General features: G+C 33.2%; 1 protein-coding gene across 1 annotated transcript in view; it reads right to left on the bottom strand.

Moving 5' to 3' along the window:
• The window catches only part of CDH12 (cadherin 12), a 455,451-nt gene extending 449,801 nt beyond the window's left edge, over positions 1-5,650 (bottom strand). The window contains exon 1 of the mRNA XM_036410619.2: positions 5,563-5,650. The gene's annotated coding sequence lies outside the window, so the exon portion shown is untranslated. The remainder of the gene's footprint in view (positions 1-5,562) is intronic.
• Between the last annotated feature and the right edge of the window lie 1,036 nt (positions 5,651-6,686).

A 6,686-nucleotide genomic window follows, 5' to 3' on the forward strand; every position in this document is an offset into this window, starting at 1 on the left:
TAGCTACACTGAGATTTTTATAGGAATGGAAGTCATGCTGTGTCCTGCTTATAAACGAACCAGGTAGTTCTCTTGGATTTATTAGACATACAAATTGTAACCTTCCCTATGGGCTTACCTTGCTCTAGTTTTCTAAGAACTATATCTTTGCAATATCCAAAGATCAAATATAGAAGCTCTTGTACCTGCTTCTAACTACCCATATTTTCAATAACAGATCTTTTAAATCTCATATACCTATACTTTCACAATTGACTTTTATTAAAACAACATTCAAATGGTATATATTACTTAAGATTTTAAGGTTAGCTTGAGTCAGTGGCCCCAAATGATATGAAGGCACTTGTTCTAAGCATTCTTTTCATATTGGCATTCACTGCAATGCCCCAGAATCAGATTATATTTGAAATTGATTTAGACATGCAGTGAAAATGTGATGACTCTGTTTTCAGAACTGATATAATTTTTCTCATGAAGAAACCTCTAATCTGGTTTAAATTTTTGTTAGGTTCAAAGATGTAAGTCCTCTGTAAGGCTTTGGATCAGTATGTTTGGGGCATTGTTCAGTCTTTCCCATCTCACTCTTGGCTTGGATTTAAGATAAAGGGGGCTCAGCTGGCCTCACACATTTGGGAAGAAGATGCCCCTGGAACTGTGATGATCCTGCCTTGTAGGTCCCTTTTTCCCCTCATTGACCTCCTCCACCCCATTCTCCCCCCTCCCCAGGCCTTCACCACACTATTGTCTGTTCATGGGTTATGAATATATGCATATTAGTCTTTTGGTTGAATATTTTTAATCATCAGACACTCCAGATTAGTCATACTGAAGTCCCTCTTAACTAAAATAAAGTACTGGTTACACACACAAACACACATATACACACACACAAAATCTTTGCCAATGGATATTTGATATTAAGCAAGGGAATCAGAAGCTAGAATCTATTGTGTTGCCTTCATAAAATCATAATTATCCATTAATAAGTGATTTTATTTTCTGTTCTATCCTGGTGTTTTTATCAAATTGTCAAGTTCAATTGTATCATGAACCTGATATAAAGGAATACTAGGATATTAACCAATTAGCATTTTTTCAAAACTTGAAAATTTGATTAAAGTTCCCTATTTTCATGAGAAAATGAAATCTTTCACTGTGTACAATTTTCTCATTTGCATCCAAAGACCTTTGATTAGAATAATTTTTCAATATAAATAATTAGTAACAGACCATTTATTTACTAAATGTTATACAAGAGACCCAGCTGTCTGAATCTCCTTCATTTGACTATTTTGAAGATAGAATTTTCGCATGACATTTCACTACTTAAACATGTTTATTAGCTAAATAAAAAGTTCTTTGGGAGTTGGATATTTTAATATTATTTCTATATAATGTCCAGGAAGGAATGTATTTCAATCTAAGAAAATGACTAACATTTTTATATAATTTGATTCTACTTTTAATATACCCTAGAGATAAATGTTATCACCCTGTTTTGATGTGGAAGAGGCCTATTTTTATCAAATTTAAAATCACACTCTGCTGACTTGCAAATGTCAGGTCAGTGCTAATTGAGAGAAGCCTTAAAAACTCTTAGACTTCTTCCCTGCAGGACGTTTCCTTGCACCTGATGTTCTAATCCTTGGCATTCCGATATTGCCTTTACGAGGTTAAGAAGATGAATGCTCATTGCTTTTAATCTTCCTCATGATTTATGAGGCTCTTGGTATCCTTTCCCCAGAGCAGCTACCACTGTGTGGTTGTTCTCCCTGCTGCTAAATTACACAGACATCTGCAAAGTAAATTATGGATTGTTGTCCCATAGACCATAACCGAGCATGCTCTTCCTCTCTCCTGCAGGATTTAATATATATATTAAATGCATTTAATATATATAAAAAATGCATTTTTACTTGTTTATGGACTGAAGAAACTGTAAGCTAACCTAAATGATAGCACAGTAACCTAGATTATGAACTGTCACATAATATCAGAGCAGCATGCCATACAAAAGGGGATTATTTAAAGGTAAAAAACAAAATCTCCCATTTGCTTATAATTTATTCTTTATTTAAAGAACCGTCATCTTTAGGTTCAGAGAAGGAAGGCGACCTCTAAAATAAACAGAAACTATATGTCATGGAATAAATACACATGTAAGAGACTTTTGAGTCTCTATTGAGTGTGCAAGGCTTTAAAAGCATCTTGTGGCCGATGGATCTTTACAATAATATTGAGTAAATAAATACAAAATTACATAAAGAAAAGTTCATGACATATTAGAGTTTATTTCACTTATTTATATATTTTCAATATATATTTTTAACATTCATTTGAGAGAGAGGAGAGAGAGACAGGGAAAGAGAGAGAGAGAGTTGATTTGTTATTTCACTTATGCATTCATTGGTGGATTCTTGTACAGGGAAGGGCAAACGTTTGAATGGAAAATAATATCATAACTAATGAACAATAAAACAAGAATAAACTGTGCTTTACATACTCACAACTATAAACCTACTTTTAGCAATCCCTGCATGTGCCCTGACCAGGGACTAACCTGCACCCTTGGCATATAGAGATGGTTCTTAACCAAATGAGCTACCTATTCAGGTTTGGAGTATCTTTTTTAGACTTTGTTTTTCTTGTACGAATACCCCTTGTAGTAAATCTGTTTTAATAATCCTGTAAGCTTGCAGCAATCATGAGTAACTAGAAAAAAAAATCCTTTCTTTTGAATGAGAAGCTTCACAGAGTCTAAGTTGAAAGAGTCGAGTCCCTCTGCATTTTCCTTTCTCTCTGTGCTTATTATGCTGTGTAGATGATAAATCATAATTTACAATAAGCCCATTGTCACATCCTAACAGGCATACTTCAAATGACTAACCTTTGACAATTACCAAAAATTAGAAATATCCAAGCATTTATTTTCTTCAGATGTGCTAATTGCAACCCAAACAATAACCCATCAGGGAAAAAACGATGCCAACAAAATTTACAAAAGAATGGTTATTAATGCTTTACACACTACATTTCTTTTCTTTTTCTTTTTTTAACAGATGGCTCTGTAATTCATTTCTTTACCCTATTGACAACTCAGCAGGGAGCTGTGAGCACTGACACCAGCAATGCTCAGACCCACCCCTGGCAGAGCAGACCCCTTGTTCTCTGGGGTTTCATCACCTCCTGCTTCAGCTCATCACTGCTGAGACTGTGTTCCCTCAGTGTCAGAGCTTGATATTCAGACTAACACCTTGAAGATATTCTTTTTTAAATTTTGAAAACATAGAAACTAGATTTCTTTGTGTCCATGACAGCCTCTGTCATTTACAAACCTTTCCTTTGGTGACTTCCCTTTGCTCCTCGTCATAATGAAATAAATTATGAAGGAATTCTGGAGGGATTTGATTTAGTTAAAACCTTAAATTATTTAAATATATCTCTAAATAAACAAATCCACCTTGAATACTGATTACATATAAGTAATTGTGTAAGAAAGTACGGAAATAAGATTAAATCAGACCTTCTAAAAGATTAAAAAAATGTAATTCCCAAATACGTTTCCAGCAATCATTATTTTACACACACATACACATATGTATACACACATGGCTGTGATTAGTTATTTCTCTAAATTCAAAAATAAATAACAGTACAGCTAGTATTGCTCAGTGGTTGAGCATAGACCTATAAATCAAGATGTCCTTGGTTTGATTTCCTGTTAGGGTATATGCCCATTTGTGAGCTTGATCCCCAGTAGGGGGCATACAGGAGGCAAATGATCTATGATGCTTCTATCTCTTTATCCCCCTCACTCCCTCTCTCTCTAAAATAAATAAAAACATTTAAGTAAATAAACAATAGGTATAGATCCAAATCATATACAACATAAAACCCACTGCCCAGGTACAGTCAAATTTTATTCAAGATTCTTTATCATTTGGATCAACTGTTCTGATTTATCGACCAACTATCTTCATATTTGGTATAGATATCATTTTCTAACATTCCAAATGGTTTAAAATACCCCACACATGTTGTGACAGTTATTGTATATGTGGTTATAGTACAGAGAAAGAACCAAAGGATGATTATGAAATATGCTCCTCTTTCATTTGAATCTTTGGATATGTAAAGCTTAATTAAGCTTACAAATAAAAAGATCCAAAGCCCCACATTAATAATTACAATGGCATGGGCTTAATTTGTTATTACCTATACCTGCAACCCAGATAACATTTACGTTGATGAAATCATGGTTTTGTAAGAAGAACAACTTGCCAGTTACTGGAATTAAATTTAAGGACTAACTTATTTTACTCTATCAGTCTGAGTATATGGTCTGGAATGAAGCCCCACTTCCAATATTATTCAAGATAAGAATTTTAAAATTAGTCCAATTTTCTATATAATACAAAATTTTATAAGGTAAAAGAAGTAGTCTGTATATGAAAAATCTGAATATTGATGAAAATACACTGAAAGATGAAATGGATAGATGCCACCGGGGATGAGAAATCAGTGGTATTTAGGTATAAAATGCTTAATTGCATTTCAAACTTTTAGTCTTGAACAATTTTATCTAAACATTTCTGTAGTTTAATTCAGACCTGACACATGAAGTTCACTGATAATATTATGAAAGTAGACTCCAGCACAACATCATTTGAATAAATGTATCACCAAATAAAAATGGGAAACAAAAAGATAATATTTAATGAGTAGTTATTAACTATGAGTATGCAGAGAGAGTTTAACAGATGTCACAGCAAGTCCCATAAATCCCTATTCATTTAGTACGTTTGCCTCGTCTCATCAACCTCTTTCTTTCTTAGCCATTATATCCATAGCTGATCTTACTGCTCACTGACTGAGAACTGCCAATGTGATGTCTGATTTGGCTCCAGCCTAAGACTAGATGCTACAATGACTAAGCAGGGAGTATTAGGGCAGTGCTTTAATTAGTGTCGCCAGCAGGTCAACTGCGAGTTTTTAAATCTGAGGGTTTAGATTCGTGCTATCAGCAAAGAAAAAGCAGCCTACAATCGCCTGCCCCAGAACCAATAGAATTCCATTATGCAATATTAATATTAATAATCAAGAAAATTGGTGCCATAGTCGTTTTCTTTCTTGTGCCAGAGCTTCAGGTATGCCTTTGAAATGAGAAATACCCAACCAATTCAACAAAAACAATATCTACTAATTGTGAAGGAGTAGGCAAAGTGTCTTAAAAAAATAGGGTAAAAGGTAAACATCAATTTCTATCTTTAGAAGCCACATACACACTAGCTCTTCTCAAATCTACTTGCAAATTGAAACAGTAAGAAACACACAGTGAGGAAGCTTAGAAATATATAACCCTTGCTAAGAGAAATAGTTCCTTAAGTTTCATGGTTTTGTCATATTTTTACCAACCACCTGTCACTAGAAAAATATTTGAATAATATGAATTTTAATGAAATAAGTATCTCAAAGTAAAGACATTTTTAATGATTTTGAATTTTGAAGTAGTGATTAAGAGGTTAAAAGCATATATCTTGAATATATTTAAATGTCACCTACCTTGAAGAAGTCTGGCATCCTTTAAAATCCCAAACTGCTGGTGAGTTCCAAATGGACTATATTCCCAAATAGAGCCAAGCACAGCTGGAAAGACAAACATACCCAAAATTGTAATGTCAATTTTAAAATATATATTCATTTTAGAACTTTATTTACTTTAGAAAGACAGTTCAGAGTCCTTTTGTATCCTACATCCAATTTCTTCTATTGTTAGTATTTTGCACTGCAATGGTACATTTGTCTCAAGTTTTTATAATATTGGTGCATGAAGTCAAAGGAACCAATATTTATATCACTATTCTGGTTTCATTATTTTTTCTCTATATTCCCTTTTCAGTCCCAATTTAGTCTTCAAATAGTCTCAGTACCTCTGAACAGTGGCAGTTTCTCGGAATTTCTCTCTTTTGATGATCTTAAGAGTTTTGAAGAGAGATAATCAGAACATCCCTCAAGTAGAACCTGCCTAATTTTTTCTCACGATCAAACAGTCTGATTTTTGGATGAAGACCACAGAGGTAGTAAAGTAGCATCATGCTCAGCAAATTCTATTAAGGGTGCATGTCACCAGCATGACTTTTGTTCTTCCTTTCCATACTGTGCCTTGCAAGCAAGTCACTAAAGACAGCCCACACTAAGAAGTTGGGAGTTAAACTCTACCTCTTTAGACAAAAAAAACAAATAAACAAACTACAATATTTATTTGAAATTCCTCTGCAAGATAGATTTCTTTACTCTTTCCATCTGTTTGTTTGATTGTTTGTGCATGTATTCATTCATTCATTTATTCATTCACTCATTAATTCACTAATTTTGTAATTTATGTATATCAATGTGCACTCAGCTATTATTTTATATTTTGTCTTATAATCTAATACTACATTATTTATTTTTATTGCACAAATTGTTATAGTTTTACAAATTGATACAGACATATGCCCAAGAATGTTTACTGTAACTTTGTTCAAATTTTGAAAACAATTGGCATTTTTAAAGCATTTGACTAAGAACAAATGCAAATACAACTAATTTCTTGATATATGATAACTATTAAATTCATGGAACTATTTTTACTAATAATTTATTGTAAAATGTTCTAAAACTTTGAGATCTATATGTGAATGTGT

This window comes from Pipistrellus kuhlii, unplaced genomic scaffold (assembly GCF_014108245.1).
Source record: "Pipistrellus kuhlii isolate mPipKuh1 unplaced genomic scaffold, mPipKuh1.p scaffold_m20_p_4, whole genome shotgun sequence".
Lineage (NCBI taxonomy): Eukaryota > Metazoa > Chordata > Mammalia > Chiroptera > Vespertilionidae > Pipistrellus > Pipistrellus kuhlii.